Source organism: Sciurus carolinensis, chromosome 17 (genome assembly GCF_902686445.1).
Source record: "Sciurus carolinensis chromosome 17, mSciCar1.2, whole genome shotgun sequence".
NCBI lineage: Eukaryota > Metazoa > Chordata > Mammalia > Rodentia > Sciuridae > Sciurus > Sciurus carolinensis.
Window position 1 is genome coordinate 6,951,559 of NC_062229.1, and position 17,614 is coordinate 6,969,172.

At 44.4% G+C, this 17,614-nt stretch overlaps 1 pseudogene; it reads right to left on the minus strand.

Annotated features, from left to right (window-relative positions):
- The window catches only part of LOC124967900 (pyroglutamylated RF-amide peptide receptor-like), a 37,779-nt pseudogene extending 21,733 nt beyond the window's left edge, over positions 1-16,046 (minus strand).
- Between the last annotated feature and the right edge of the window lie 1,568 nt (positions 16,047-17,614).

Genomic DNA, 17,614 nt, shown 5'->3' on the forward strand with positions numbered 1-17,614 from the left:
TGTGCTGAGTATGAAAGTGCTGGAAAAATAGAACAGAGCAGCCCTGGACCTCATGGAGCTCCCATTCCAGACAGCAAGTGAACGAGGTCTTCAGAATCCAAAGTTTGGATAGTGCTTCCTCAACATTGAAAATGTAATTTGAATCAAGCTGAATTTGAATAATGTGTTCATTGAATTAATCTCACTGTTATACCTAGAGATTTATGGGTAATCTAAACTTTTTTTTTTTTTTTTTTTTTTTTTTTTTTTTTTGCAGTACTGGGGATTGAACTCAGGGCCTTGTGCTTGCGAGGCAAGTACTCTACCAGCTGAGCTATCTCCCCAGCCCTTAATCTAAACTTTTAACGGTGTCTTCATCTTGCTCAGAATTCGGTTTATTCTATTTGGTCCTGACTTCCTTCATTTTGAGCAGTAGGCAAGGCAAATTTCCAAGGCTCTGTTACTCTGTCACTAAAACTGTCCTTGTAAAATACAGCACCAGTGTTTCCTCCTCAGAACCTGTTGAGGATGTCTCTTCATGAATCAGGTTCGTGTTAATACTCAGATTAATTTATTGGGGCATATAAAGGACTGAATTCAGGGGCACTTGAACACTGAGTCACATCCCCAGCCCTATTTTGTATTTTATTTAGAGAGAGGGTCTCACTGAATGCTTTGCCCTCAGTTTTGATGAGACTGGCTTTGAACTCATGATACTCCTACCTCAGCCTCCCGAGCCACTGGGATTACAGGTGTTCACCACCACACCCAACAGAAAAAATTCATCTAATAAAATTTCTCTTCATAAAAACAAATGCTTCAAAGGCTGAATATTGTCTCTGATAAACAGATGCTGATCCATGGTGGGGCCAGGGTAGAGAAGAATGAAGGGACTTTGGATTGTACAGAGGGGAGTGAGGGGGAGGGGTGGGGCAGTGGGGATGGGAAGGACGGTGGAAGTGATGGACATCATTGCCCTATATCCTGTGTGATTACACAACTGGTGTGACTCTGCACCATGTTCAGCCAGAGGAATGAGAGTTACGCTCATGAGTTTTTCTGTCATGCATAGAACAAATACTACCCTGCAAATAAACAAATACTTTATTGCTTCTGGGTATCTTAGTAAAGAAAAAGAAATTAAAACCAGGTGCACAATTTCTGCTGCTGAGTGGCTTGGTGGTCACTCTCACACCAGCCACTGTGGGGTTCTATGAGCGTGTTCACCTCAGGGTCCACATGTGTGCAGGCCACGGAGAGGCAGTTGGCCAGGGTCATCTCCATGAAGACTCTCAAAGGATAATCAGCAAATGTCCCTTGCTGGAATTAGTCCTTTAGGCCCCAAACCAGCACCAGAGTATGAGGGGAGTGGTGGTGGACCACGCTGCCCAAAGTGGATGGGGAGGTGAAGAAGCCTCTTCGAAAAAGTGCCCAGGCTCCTGTCCTGCATGACTGTGGCAGGCACCCACCCAGCAGCAGAGTCCTCGGGACACAGCTCTCACCAGCTGCACTAGCTCAGGCAATGGGCCAAACAGGACCAGCCATGAGACAAAGGCCATGGCAGCCGCTCCTCCCATCACAGCCCCAACCCCTGCTCGCCAGGCTGTGCCACTTTCACAGTGGGTGGAGGTACGCCTCTGCGGTTTGTTTCTGGGTTCCATGGTGACTCACTTTAGCACAGAAGTGATGTGAGTTCAACTCCCAGTCCTGGGTCCTGAGGTCCGCATCAGCTCTCTCCAGGAGGTGGTGCCGTCTCCAACGGACTATGGGCTCCCCACTGGAAGAGGACAGTCCCAGGCTCTTGGGCCCTCTCCTGCAGAGGTCAGCTAACACAAGCACCTGTCAGGTCATCAGACCAATCAATTCTCCAGCGACCCACAGGAGACTAGCCTAAGAGCCACCCAGCCAAGCCCAGTCAAACCTGCTGCCCCCCCACCCCCCAGGCCACAGAAACAGTGGGAGTCCCCTGGCTTCTGAGAGGCCCATTCTGAAGAACAGAAAAACCAACACACTGCCTCCTCTGCACCCCCACTTGGCATTTAGCCCAAGAGGGATCACAAGCCCAGCACAGGAAAGCTCTGTCAGGGATCTGGCACTCATGCCGTTGTGCTTTCTGCTTCTCCGTGGTGTAGGGCAGAGCTCTAGGGCCCCCAGCAGCCCAGATGGAGCAAATCTGTGGCTCCATGAGGACATCAACTGATGACTGTCATGAAACTGACATCACCGTTCAATGGTGCCTGAGGCTGGTGGCCCTGGAGGTGCCTCATGTGTGTTTCCATGAATCAGCATGGACGTCCACAATGCCAGCTGCCCGTGGCAATGATCCATGCTGGGGAATCTGGTGAAGGGGTTTGAGGGAGCTGTCCCACACTAGGAGGCAGGCCCAGGCCAGGGACTGCACCTGGTTGGCATGGGTGAGGGGATGCCCCACCCACATCTGGGTGGCCTGGAGAGACCCAGGCCTTGGGGAGCTGCAGAGGCAGCAGCCCCAGCAGGTCTCTGCCATGGAGCCAGGCCTACAGATGCCTCCTGCTCTGCAACCCACAAAAGCAGCCCTGTTGGTGCGCTATTCACATGGGATTAGTCAGAATCCTCAAGATCTGAATATCAGAAGAAAATACTCTTGAAGTGAATTGTTTAATATTTTAGCATAAATAAGCTATCAATAGATAGAATGATCACACTTATTTTGTGTAGATGCCCATTGTACATATCAGAGATTACTAATGGTGCAGTGACCATGTTTTTTTTTTTTTAATTTCTCTCATTCTTGTTGGATATAAATCCGCTCCACACACACGTGTGTATAACATTTTAAACAGTGAACTTTTTTCTGTGAACAACCCTAACATGCTGTCTGTGGGTCCCTAGTGGCAGGTCCTTATTTCTCACGGAGTGAAGCAGGTCCAAGAGGCATGTCTAAGCCATCCCAAGTGACAGATAAGGAAGCTGTGCCAGAGGAAGCCAAATGGTTGCCCCAAGTCAGACTCTACTCTGCCAAGGTACACCATTAGCAGAGCGACTTACATCTCATTATGACCAGGAAGATATTTTTTAACATTGATATTATTTTCTTACGTGGGTTGAAAAGGATTTTCAAGGGAGACTTTAATCGGTTTAAAAAAAAAGAAAAAAGAACTACCTGCTTCATACTGAAATCAAACTGGAAATAAGACTTGGAAAAGTACTAATGCTTTTTGTTGAAAAAGAGCATGAAACAAAACTTGCTTCTTTCCCATACTTTCTGCTGCTCCACCAGCCTCTGGAGGGTGGCCTCAAATGTCCTGTTACAGCTTCTCTGGCCTCCACCAGGTCTGGCTTCATGCCAGGAAGTGACAACCATATATTCAGAGGACGTGATGAGGAAGAGCCATGGATGGAATGAGAGGTGAGTCTGTCTGAATCCAACGTTCAAGCTCCTGTGCACCACGCCCAGTCCTCTTTCTCCCTGGATGTGGGAACATGCTGTCTTCTGAGCTTCCTGTTTTCCTGAGGAGCACACTGTCTCTCTGGTTGACAGGAAATTTCTTAGCAACCCAGCCACAGGAAGAATAAATTCAGCTATAGTTTTAATTTTGCAAAGACAGGTTTAAAAAATCTAGTAAGTACTGGTTCCACTACTTCAGATTAACTATTAGAAATCCTTAATTAAGGACAGGAAATGCAACAAGGCAGCTTCTTCCAAATCCTTCCTAGAGGCCTGAACTGAGGGAGCTGCTGAAGTGAAGGTCCCAGACTGCTCATGGGCCTCTGGTAGTCCCTCAGCAGAGAGAGGTACAGACATGGGAGCACCAGGGGACTGCAGAGAGAGTGGCCAGCACCCACTCCATGACAGCAGAGGGAGATGCCAGTGTCCCATTCAGGCTGGGACAGAGAGATGCCAGCTCGGAACTGAGGTCTAGAGACAGACACAAAACAAATCCCTGATGGAGCACATGTGTACACAGAGCTGGGGTCCCACAGGTAGGAAACAGTCCCATGAGGATAGCAACAACTCTGTGAAACATGTGCATCTGTCCATCTCCACCATCAGCACACTGTCCTGGTCCCTGAGTAGGACTGACCCACCTCCTGTCTGACCCCATCTCCACCATTAGCACACTGTCCTGGTCCCTGAGTAGGACTGCCTCACCTCCTGTCTGACCCCATCTACACCATGAGCACTCTGTCCTAATTTTTATTTCTTTACTTTTCTTGTTCTCTTTTCCTTTTGTTTGCCTGTTCCCTCAGAGTCTCTTTCTCCATTTTTTGCATGCTAATATCCAATTTCTTCTGATTACACTCTCAGGCTTTCTATTTTCTAGAACTTCTATATATTCTTTTCTTATTCCATTAACAGCCACATTCTACATCCCTCTGCATCCTCTTTGTCCTCCATTAGAAATTGCAGACCTTATTGCAAACCTGTTTGTTTTACCGAAGATAATATTTGAACTCATTTTGTTCACTATGACAATTTTGTTATTGTCCCCATAGGGGCTATTAGGTCTAGGATTGCATAGTGGCTGATTTGGGCACTGCTAATATTGATCTCCCATTAAAGAAAGGGTTTTGGAAACCTATAGGGCCACTATAAGCCTTTAGGGGGAAATCTGCAATACCCCAGATCTGCACTGCTAGAGGGGAAGATACATGAACAACATGAAAAAACAAGGGAAGAAAATGATCCAAACAAATCTAGATTCTATATTAATAGAATCCAATGACAGTATGTTAGAAGAAATGTCAGAAAAGGACTTCAGATTATACATGATTAAGATGATTCACGAAGCAAAGGATGAGATAAGAGAGCAATTGCAGGCAATGAATGATAATACCAATAAGTTGAAAGAGCACCTGCAGGAAGCAAAAGATCATTTCAACAAAGAGATAGAGATTCTTAAAAAAAAAAACCAAACGGAGATCCTTGAAATAAAGGAGACAATAAACCAAATAAAAAACTCAATGGAAAGCATCATCAACAGTCTAGACCACTTGGAAGACAGAACCTCAGGCAAGGAAGACAAAATATTTAATCTTGAAAATAAAGTTTCCAAACAGAGAAGATGGTAAGATATTAAGAACAGAAGAATCTCCTACAACTATGGGACATCATGAAAAGACCAAATTGAAGAATTATTGGGATTGAGGAAGGCACAGAGATACAAACCAAAGGAATGAACAACCTATTCGATAAAATAATATCAGAAAATTTCCCAAACCTGAAGAATGAAATGGAAAATCAAATACAAGAGGCTTACAGAACACCAAATGCACAGAATCACAAGAGATCCACACCAAGGCACATTATAATGAAAATGCCTAACATTCAAAATGAAGATAGGATTTTGAAGGCCGCAAGAGAAAAGCATCAGATTACATATAGGGGGAGACCAATACGGATAGCAGTCAACTACTCAACTCATACTCTAAAAGCTAGAAGGACCTGGACCAACATATTTCAAGCACTGAAAGAAAATGTTTGCCAACCAAGAATCCTATACCCAGATAAACCAACCTTCAGATTTGAAGAAGAAATAAACTCCTTCCATGATAAACAAAAGTTAAAAGAATTTACAAATAGAAAGCCTGCGATACAGAATGTTCTCAACAAAATATTCCATGAGGAGGAAATGAAAAACAACAATGTAGGTCAGCAAAGGGAGGAACTACCTTAGAGAAAAACCACTCAAAGGAGAAACCAAGCCCACTTAGAAAACAAAAATAAGCCAAATGACCGGGAATACAAATCATATCTCAATAATAACCCTGAACATTAATGGCCTAAACTCATCAATCAAAAGACATAGACTGGCAGAATGGATTAAAAAGAAAGACGCAAAAATATGCTGCCTGCAAGATACTCATCTCATAGAAAAAGACATCCACAAACTAAAGGTGAAAGGATGGGAAAAAACCTACCACGCACATGGACTTAGTAAAAAAGCAGGGGTTTCCATCCTTATATCAGATAAAGTGGACTTCAAACCAAAGTTAGTCAGAAGGGATAAAGAAGGACATTTCATACTGCTTAAGGGAACCATAAATCAGGAAGACATAATGATAGTAAATATTTATGCCCCAAACAATTATGCATCCCTGTACATCAAACAAATCCTTCTCAATTTCAGGAATCACATAGAACACAACACAATAATTCTGGGTGACTTTAACACACCACTGTCACCACTAGATAGATCTTCCAAACAAAATCCAACCAAAGAAAACATAGAACTCAATAACACAATCAATAACCTAGACTTAATAGACATATATAGAATATTCCATCCATCAACGAGCAGATTCACTTTCTTCTCAGCAGGACATGGAACCTTCTCGAAAATAGACCATATGTTATGCCACAAAGCAGCCCTTAGGAAATACAAAAAAATAGAGATACTGCCTTGTGTTCTATCAGGTCATAATGGACTGAGAGTAGAAATCAATGACAAAATAAAAAAGAGAAATTATTCCAACACCTGGAGACTAAATAATATGCTATTGAATGAAACATGGATAACAGAAAACATCAGAGAGGAGATTAAAAAATTCTTAGAGGTCAATGAGAACGATGATACCACATTTCAAAATCTCTGGGACACTATGAAAGCAGTACTAAGAGGAAAATTGACTGCATGCAGCGCATTCCAGAAAAGAATGAAAAGTCAGCAACTAAATGACCTAACATTACAGCTCAAAGCCCTAGAAAAAGAAGAAAAGAATAACAGCAAAAATAGTAGAAGTCAGGAAATAATTAAAATCAGAGCTGAAATCAATGAAACTGAAACAAAAGAAGCTACTCAAAAAAATTGACAAAACAAAAAGTTGGTTCTTTGAGAAAGTAAACAAAATAGACAAACCCTTAGCCACACTAACAAAGAGAAGGAGAGAGAAGACTCAAATTGCTAAAATACATGATGCAAAAGGAAACATCACGACAGACACCACTGAGATACAGAAAATAATGAGAAGTTACTTTGAAAATCTGTATTCCAAAAAAACAGAAACCACTGAAGACATTGACAAATTTCTATAGACATATGATCCTCCCAAACTGAACCAGGAGGACATACACAATTTAAACAGATCAATATCAAGCAATGAAATAGAAGAAGCCATTAAAAACCTACCATCCAAGAAAAGCCCAGGACCAGACCGATTCTCAGCCGAGTTCTACAAGACCTTCAAAGAAGAACTCATTCCAATACTTCTCAAAGTATTCCAGGAAATAGAAAAGGAGGGTACCCTACCGAACTCATTCTATGAAGCTAATATCACCCTCATACCCAAACCAGGAAAAGACACATCGAGGAAAGAAAATTTTAGACCAATATCCTTGATGAATATTGAAGCAAAGATCCTTACCAAAATATTGGCAAACCGTATCCAAAAACATATTAAGAAAATTGTGCACCACGATCAAGTGGGGTTCATCCCTGGAATACAAGGAAGGTTCAACATTCGTAAATCAATAAACGTAATCCATCATGTGAATAGACTTAAGCATAAGAATCATATGGTTATTTCAATTGACAGAGAAAAAGCGTTTGACAAAATACAACACCCTTCATGCTCAAAACACTAGAAAAAATAGGGAAAGTAGGAACATACCTGAACATTGTAAAGGCTATTTATGCTAAGCCCATGGCCAACATCATTCTTAATGGAGAAAAACTGAAACCATTCCCTTTAAAAATGGGAACAAGATAGGGATGTCCTCTTTCACCACTTCTATTCAACATTGTCCTCGAAACTCTAGCCAGAGCAATTAGGCAGATCAAACAAATTAAAGGGATATGAATAGGAAAAGAGGAACTTAAGTCGTCACTATTTGTGGATGACATGATTCTATATTTAGAGAATCCAAAAACCTTCTCCAGAAAACTTCTAGACCTCATCAATGAATTCAGCAAAATATCAGGCTATAAAATCAACACGCATAAATCTAAAGCATTTTTATATGCAAGTGACGAAACAGCTGAAAGGGAAATGACGAAAACAACCACATTTGCAATAACCTCAAAAAAAAATAAAATACTTGGGAATCAATCTAACCAAAGAGGTAAAAGATCTCTACAATGAAAACTACAAAACATTGAAGAAAGAAATTGAGGTAGACCTTAGAAGATGGAAAGAGCTCCCATGTTCTTGGATAGGCAGAATTAATTTTGTCAAAATGGCCATACTACCAAAAGTGCTATACAGATTCAATGAAATTTCAATAAAAATCCCAATGATGTACCTTATAGAAATTGAGCAAGCAATCATGAAATTCATCTGGAAGAATAAGAAACCCAGAATAGCTAAAGCAATCCTTAGCAGGAAGAATGAAACAGAGGGTATCGCAATACCAGAACTTCAACTATACTACAAAGCAATAGTAACAAAAACAGCATGGTACTGGCACCAAAAGAGACAGGTAGATCAATGGTACAGAATAAAGGACAAGGACACAAACCCAAATAAATACAATTTTCTCATACTAGACAAAGGTGCCAAAAATATGCAATGGAGAAAAGATAGCCTCTTCAACAAATGGTGCTGGGAAAACTGGAAATCCAAATGCAACAGAATGAAACTAAACCCCTATCTCTCACCCTGCACAAAAATCAACTCAAAATGGATTAAGGACCTTGAAATCAGACCAGAGACCCAGCATCTTATAGAAGAAAAAGTAGGTCCAAATCTTCACCTTGTTGGCTTAGGATCAGACTTCCTTAACAGGACTCCCATAGCACAAGAAATAAAAGCACGAATCAACAACTGGGATGGATTCAAACTAAAAAGCTTTCTGTCAGCAAAGGAAACTATCAGCAATGCAAAGAGAGAGCCTACAGAGTGGGAGAAAATCTTTGCCACTCATACTTCAGATAGAGCACTAATTTCCAGAATATATAAAGAACTCAAAAAACTCTACACGAAAAGTACAAATAACCCAATCAACAAATGGGCTAAGGATATGAACAGACACTTCACAGAAGATCTACAAGCAATCAACAAACATATGAAAAATGTTCACTATCTTTAGTAATAAGAGAAATGCAAATAAAAACTACCCTAAGAGTCCATCTCACCCCAATTAGAATGGCATTATCAAGAACACAAGCAACAATATGTGTTGGCGAGGATGTGGGGAAAAAGGTACACTCATACATTGCTGGTGGGGCTGCAAATTAGTGCAGTCACTCTGGAAAGTAGTGTGGAGATTCCTTAGAAAACTTGGAATGGACCTACCATTTGACCCAGCTATCCCACTCCTTGGCCTATACCGAAAGGACTTAAAATCAGCATAGTACAGAGATAGAGCCACATCAATGTTTATAGCTGCTCAATTCACAATAGCCAGATTGTGAAACCAACCTAGATGCCCTTCATTTGATGAATGAATAAAGAAACTGTGATATATATATATATATATATACACACAATGGAATATTACTCAGCTATAAAGAATAATAAAATTATTGCATTTGCAGGCAAATGGATGAAATTGGAGAATATCATGTTAAGTAAGATAAGCCAATCTCAAAAATCCAAAAGGCAAATGATCTCACTTATAAGCGAATGATGACACATAATGGGGGGGTGGGAGGAGGGCAAGAATGGAGGAAGGAGGGACTGTATAGAGGGAAAAGAGAGGTGGGAGGGGTGGGGGAGAAGGAAAAAAATAATGGAATGAATCAAACATCATTACTCTATGTAAATGTATGAATATGCAAATGGTATGCTGTTACTCCATGTACAAACAGAAACATGTATGCCTTTTTTTTACAAAAAAATAAATTAAAAAAAAAGAAGAAGAAGACCACAAAACTATGACTGTGAGCCTGGAGTAGAGATAGGATGAGCCCTGCTGGAGGATCTAAATGGTGCTGTGACTGAACTGCCCTAACTGAGCATTTTCTCCCGTGCGCATAGCCTCCCTCTTTCATTAAAGGGAGTTTAATCTGGGCTTCTCTACTTGCAAACAAGAACCCTAATAAACAAGCCCAGGGACAAAGAACATGCTGGCCTACATTGTAGAGAAGCAAATTCAAAAGAGGACGCTGTCTGTGCCTCCTACGTGTGCAATGAGCGTTTTCAGACTTTCCCGGTAATAGATCCACTTCTGTCATCGTGGTAATGGCAAACTGCTATCGTCCTCAGCAGGAAAGACCTTCCATGTGGGTTCTGCCACTGTTACAACCCCTTCCACTTCCCTAGTGATGCTTTCCTTGGCTCAGGGGCTTTCCCTCTCAGATGCGAGCAGGCTGACTCCAAGGACTGGCCCAGAGGCAACCCAGGGCACCTCCCAACTTCACTTCCAAACTGAGTGCTGCTGTGGGCTTCTCCTTCCTCTCCTCTTGTCATTCTTCTCTGCTTTAAAGAGATTACTCTTCACCAGCAGCTGTCACTGTTCCTGCCAGGAGACTTTCTAAACCCCACACAACTCCTGATTCTATATCAGTTTCACAGATGTACGTTTCCAAAGTGTCATAGAAAAGGATGATATTATGAAAAAGGGATGTATTCTAATTGCTAATTGCATTTTAAACCTAAACTGGAGAAGCTTCAGGGTCAGGCCTCTGCTCTGAACTGGCCCCACAATTAAAGCCTGCAGCCTTCCTTTAGCGCATGTCACCAAGGATCACTATGGCTCTCTAAAAATGCACCTGAATGTTTTATGCCTTGCTTGGAGCATGTTACTCCCTTCCTTTCCTTCCAGTAAAATCCTTTTCTTTCTCATCTAAAGTCAGATGCAAAGATCTATTTATTAAAAACAGAGACAGGTGCTGTTCTGGTGAAGCCTGGGAGTTGCCCACTCCGGCATCCACCCACACCAATCCCCAGGGCTCTGGAACAAGGTACTGAAAGTCTTTGCTCAGAGGTATGCTAATTTATAGCAGGCATCCTATTCTCCAAATGACATAAAAAGGTTTCTAGTCTTAGTATATCTTATATTCCAACCTCTGTACCATTTTTTACTCCTTTCCAAATTCTTTTTTGTCTTCCCTTCATGCTGGGAATTAAACCAGAACCTCTAGCCAACTGTGGTGGAGCACCTGCAATCCCAGTGAATCCAAGGCTGAGGCACAGGTTGAAACAATTAAGGCTAGTCTCAGTATCTTAGCAAGATCCTTAGCAATTTATCAAGATCTTATCTCAAAATAAAAAAATAACAAAAGGGATGGGGATATAGCTCAGCAGTAAAGTACCTCTGGGTTAAATTCTGTGTCAAAGAGAAAGAAAAGGAAGGAAGGAAGGGAGAAAGGAAGGAGGGAAGGAAGGAAAAAAGGAAGGGAGGGAAGGAAGAAAGGAAGGAAGGGATGGAGGGAGAGAGGGAGGGAGGAAAAAGCAAAGAACAGAGAAGGATCTCATGCATGCAAATCAAGCACTTTATCCATGAGCTGCATCCCAGTTCTCCACATTCATCTGGAAAGACTGCATGAAGGTCAGAGTTTCCATGAAAACATATGGACTGCCTACAATGCAGCAATTGCCTCAGAGGTCCTGTGGGACTCCATCTTATACAACCCACTTCTCCATTTCTCAGGCATGTGTCACTCCTGGTCCTATTTTGAGAACATGCCACCTGTGGTGTGAAGGCTCCATGCTCTCTGAAACCTCGCTTCTGTTACTCTGTTAGCCCCATCCTCAGTCCCCACCATGGTCCTGGTCCTGGTAGCATTTATACTATGTCAGTGGTGTAGGCCTTGGTTGAAAATAAAGATCCTCTCTAGCTTAGGGAACTTTGAAAACTTGACACCAGTTATCACACTCAGGTCAATTAAAGTCTGAATCCCCAGGGCAGGTGGTGGGCAGATACACATCTTTAAAAACTCCCGTCAGATCCAGGTGAGGCCAAGACTGAGAGCCACTGTTGAGGGGAACTCTCAGGAATTCTCATAGCAGCTGCACGTTGCAGGTGAGAGGACACACACGTCTGCCCTCGGTGCCCCACCACTCAGGGAGCTTCTGGAACTCTTTCCTTGGAACTGCATTTAGTCAGCTTGCCAGTCACTATCAGGAAGCTCCCTGGCTGCCACAGCAGGGGTGCAGGGAGTACCAGAGAGCTCAGCGTGCACCTGGGGAGACCCTTCCTCCCCAGGTGCCTGCAAAGCCCTGCTCCATGCCCTCCCCAAGCACACCATGTCACCTTACTTACGCTGACTTCTACTCAATGCTGGGAGATCTTCAGAACTGATCCCAGCACTGGTGCTGTGCACCCTGGAACCCTGATGAAGTTCCCTGTCCTCCCCCTCTCTTCCAGTGCTTCCTTCTCCTGATCTGACTGAACCCTGGCTGCCCCACAAGGACAAAGCTCTGTCAACACCTTTGGCATGCCATGCACATAGCACATAGCAGATACCCAGGAATGCCAGATGCCGGATCAGCTCATACAGCATAAATTACAGTTTGGACTGCAGGAAGAAGGACGAGATGCACAAGAGTCCTGGATGCTGTGCATGTGCATGCCTAGTCTTCAGATCAGCTGAAACACATGGCTCAAGATAAAAATCAGATGCTAAGCTCAGAATCATCAGCGGAGAAGTGAGACCTGGCAATGGCCTCCATGCAGGGATGACTAACAAAGAAAAGAGACTGACACTAAGCTTCAGCGGACACTGGCACAAAAGAAGAATTGGGAGAACCATCTAAGAGAAAACATAAGACATGGAAACATAAAGAAAAGGAAGAAAGAGGAAAAAAGGAGTTTTGGGGACCTGGAGAAGAGAGCTTTGCTCCTGAGCCTCAGTCACAGCAAAATCAATTGTTCTGAATTTAGTTAGAAGCAAAATGTGCTCAGTCAGTGCATTCAGAGGAGACTTTGCTGTTGTGAAGAAATAAAGAGAAGAAGGAGGCAAATGAGAAAGTTCCAGACAAAGATTGTAAATGTCATTCTCAGAGGGCAATGGGGAAATTCACTGGTGGCATCTGAAAAAGATAAGAGGAGAAAGAGAGAGGACTCTCTGGATGAACTTCTACGTGCCAGGGCTACACCATCTCATCCTCACAACAGCCACTGGGGGGTCATGAGCATAGGCTGCTGACCATGCCTGGGGTAAGAACCCACTCCAGTCACTGATCCAGAGACTGGTGGGTAAAAGCCCCTGCACACTGCCCCATCCTGCTGGCACACTTGGATGCTGCACATCAGGGGTTCCTTCCTGATGTCAGTGTGATTCACCTAAATAAACTGGGTGTTTATGGGTGACTTTGCTAGTGTGCTCACAGGGTACCAGAAAACAGCCATTTGACTTTTGTTTGTTTGTTTTGCAGCCTAATTTGTAGCCGCTGGTTTCTATGCTGTAAATACTCCCACTCTGACTGACTATAGGACAACAACATGGCCTGCTGAAGGAGGAGCTGGGCAGAGCCCTATGCGAGGCTGAGTCAGCATGAGCGGGCTCCATGGAGCCAAGCATAGCTGGCAAGACTGGAGGCCAGCAGGGATGATGTCCAGCCCTTCAGCAGATGCCCATGCAGGCAGGTCCAAGAGTGTCACCCAGCAGCACTTTCACAATGCAACCTGCACATGATCACCAGGAACTTATCAAGATGCAGGAGCTGACACTGTGGGTGCTGCTTCTCCTAGCGAGGAGGTGAGTGGAGTAAAGGAAGATCAGCAGCGGTTCCCAGCCCACCACCGTCAGAAATGCTTGAACTGCAGAAATCCCAACCAGGAGGTGGGGAGTGTATCTGGCTGGGCCACAGAGGTGCTTTCTGTGACTCAGTGGCACTATCATTTCAATGGCTCTTTCATTTCAGTTCTATGCCAACATCATAAACACAGACATCCCCTCCTCTGCAGAAGGGGAATTGCCACCTCAGCAAGGGAGATATGTGAAACCGGCCCCATCTGGGCAGCCCCGCCCTTCCCCCAGGGGTCTGCCCTTGGCCATTGCCACCACCTGCTGATCTTGGAGGCCCTGTCTGTCCTGCCTCACCTGTGAAGTAGTCCTGTGGTGGGTTGTTACACAATGTGTGCATTTTCCTCCCCGGTGGTATTAATCTGTCTCACCTCTCACCATTCCCCACCTGAAAGCTGTGTACTCTGAAAAGGTCCTACATGGAGTTCTTAAAGGGCACCATCTTCTTCCTCTCTCCACATTGTGGAAGGAGCCCAGCCCCTATGAAATGCCATCCTTGTCTACTGACAAAAGCCTAAATTATCCAAGCCCCTGCCACAATGCCCCCTCCTCTGGGAGGCCTTCCTGACCTACCCCCATCTCGACCAGAGTGGCCCTCCTCCTCTCAAACCATGGCTTTGCTCAAGCTGGGACAGCGTCTCTGAGACCCACAGGGACATAGATGAGCTTCATTGGTGTCTGTACCCCCAAGGTAGAATACTTTGCCACCTAGGAGTCCTCAATGGCTCTGTAAAATAATAAACTAAGAATTAATTTTCAGCTCTTGAACTCTTTTTTTTTTTTGCAATTTTTTTTTTGCTACCTTAGAAACATACAAGTTGATTCTTGCTCAGCTGTTTCCCAGGCACTGTCCTCTTTCCTGGACTTCAACTTAGGTGTCCTCTACTTGATTACAGCACATCGCTTATTCTACAAATCCCATCCCAGATAAACACAGGCTGCCTCCAGCTGAATACCCACTTTTTGAAAAGGGCCCACCTTTTCAAAGCACATTTTCTAACACTCATCTCTCTCTCACCCTACAAAATACTTCAGCCACATATCACCCCTTTTTCAGTATTTAGAAGCTAACGTGAAATGCCCCCATGAAATAGGAAGCAAAGAAAGCAGGGCGTGAGAAAAGCCTTGGCAGTGCCCCTCTGCCATCAGCAGGGGACATCCTCCATTACAGTCTCCCTGGATATCCGTGCTCAGAATGGCTGTGGGCCTCATTTCACTAGCAAATGATGCTGATTCCTAATATCACATTGCAACACTGAGGCCCAGACATGTTGAAGTCATGTGCATTAGAGCCAAGGTGGTAACCAGGGTCTCCTGATTCCCAGAAAGAAATGCATGTTCCTTGTCGTACAAACGGAGCTGTAATCACACAGCAGCATGGCAGGCTTCACAAATCTGCTCCTTCATCACTGGCTATCTCATTTCCCACCATTCCACCTGTAAACTGCACATTCCTGAAATAGCTTCAAGTACCCTCTTCTGTCTCTCTTCCCAATTTTGGAGTGAGTCCTGCTCCTAAGAACACCCCATCTTTCTCTGCTTGACAAGTCTAAATTATTGTTCAAAACACAGCTCCAACATCGTCTCCTCAATAATTTTGTGCAGAAATGGTAAGCCTTCATCTTTTGATCAAAAACCAAGTTCTATGAGATGATCTAAAATTGTCCCCTTAATTTGATGGTGTTAGTTGCACCAGGCAACTTTTAAATGCCCAAATATAATAGCTGCATTTGAGAGCATGAGAAAGTTTCTGATCTATAAATCATTTAAAACTTTTTTGCACTGTGTGTCACTTTCAAGTCAATGCTATGTAAATCTATGTTTAAGGCTGCTTCAGATATCCACTACAGATGAGAGGGGAGTTAAAGACTTAGCCTCCTGACCTAACAGTTTACCTGACAGTAAACTCCGTGCAAGATAATAGAAAACAATGTCTATGAAAGAAACCACGGATTGCCAATTGAGTTTCTTTGACAATTGACAAAAGAGTTACTTTGATAGAGTAAATAATAGAGGTTTAAATCCTCTTATATCTGGAATAATAGGACTTGAACCTAGGTAAAAGTGGGAAGGAAAAAACACCCTCAGCAAGGGTGCGGGGCACTGGGGGAGGCACGCACTCACCCCCTAGCCAGTTGTCCGAGATGTTCTGGAGCATGGTGACCGGGATGCAGAAGGCGATGAGCAAGTCGCTGAGAGCCCCCGGGAGCAGATGAAGATGTTGGTGACAGTGCGCATGGCCTTGCTGCGGGTCACCACGTAAACCACCAGCGCGTTGCCGAAGAGCGCCAGGGCGAAAATGAGCACCCCGGTGAGCACCAAGGCCACCTTGGCGCTTGCGGGCATCTCCGGGGTGTACACTAGCGGCTGCAACCCATAGAGCGCGATGAACTGCTGGCTTGTCAGGTTGTGGTCGCGCAGCAGCTGGAAGAAGCGCTCCGGGGTGATGTTGAGCGCCTTGAGCGCCTGCATGCCGCGCCCGCCTGCCCTACCAGGGCCGCAGCCTCTACTCCCTCAGCGACGACTGAAGAGCACAACAGGCAGGCGACGCGGGGCCCACAGCAGTGGGGAGGCGGGGTCCAAGGCAGAGCGACTGCATCCAGGGACCCACAGGCGCGCTCCAAAATGTTCTTCCCTAGCAGTCTCAAGGCAGTGCGCTGCGACTGCCCCACTCAGCCCGCCCGCGCGACTCCTGAGGCACAGTGCCCACCGCGCCCATGCAGCCCGTGAACAGCCAGCGTGTGTCCGCAGTGCTGGGTCAGGCCTGCATGTGAAAGTGGGCATCGAGGTTTCCCTGGAGAAGTAACGCGGGCCACAGCTGGCTCACAGCCTTTGCTCAATTGACTCCATTGTTTGTGGCTTGCTGAATTATCATTAAACACCAAGCCAGAAATTGGACAGAGCTAGTGTGTCTTTTGTCATTTTATCATAGGAGCAGATCCTGTAGCCCCTACCAAGCCAAGATGCTGAATTTGGCCACACCCTAACATTTCTAACCCCTGGCCATCATTAAACTGTTCTCTGCCTCTGAACTTTTGTCAAAAAGTCATATAAATAGAATCATACCAAAGCCAAGATGTTAGATTTGTCTGTAACTCTTAAAGGATGACCAGAGTGCCTTCTGGGCAGCCGCTCCACTGAACCTCTCTGCTAGCCATGCCAAGGCAATCTTTGGCGTTGCCACTGTTAATCTGCTGTTCTGGGAAATGTGGGATCTCTCCTGGGATCTTATCTGGGTGTTTCCTAATAGCTAGTGGTGCTGAACGTCCAGGTGGCCTTTGCCACCCCACTCCAGTGAAGTGGCTGTCCTTAATTTTGGGCCATTCTACAATTGAGTTGTTTGGATCTTTTCCTGTTGACTCAGGGTCCTTTTTAAGTTACACATACAACCCTTGGCCAAGCGAATCCATTGCGAGTATTTTCTCCTAGTCTGTAACTGGCTGCTTCTCTGGTTAACAGGACTGTGGAGAGCGGTGAGGGAGAATGGGGGAGCAGTGACTGATTAGGGTCTCTAATGCCCTCGTGCTGTGGCATGTCTGGTGCCTGGGAATGTTCCTGTGCAAGGGTACAGGATACTCAGCTGCTGTGGCAGTGCCCTGCATGAGGAGGCTCTGTGCAAGAGTCCTATCAGCTCTGACCTTGATCTCAGGCACACAGCTCCCAGGAAGGAAGGAACTCTTATGCTAGACAACCACAGTGTTTCACCAGCTCCACTTCTCCAGTTCCTGCCTGCCTTACAGTAACTTTAAACAATGAACTTTCTTGAGAGCTACACAAAGCTCCTAGCATTGCACTTTGCAACTGTGAATTGAAACTGTGGAAAAGCTACATAGGTGTCCTAGTTTCTGTAATGTTCCTGAATATAAAGAATAATGTTTGCATAGTCTATAACCTGATAATGAGACCCACACATATAAAGATTGCTGGCCTAACTCTTGAGACCTGCATCTCCATCAGAGAGCAGGCTCCACCTGATCCCAACTTAATATTCAAAATCTGTGTCTGTGAATCTTTATTTTCCAATC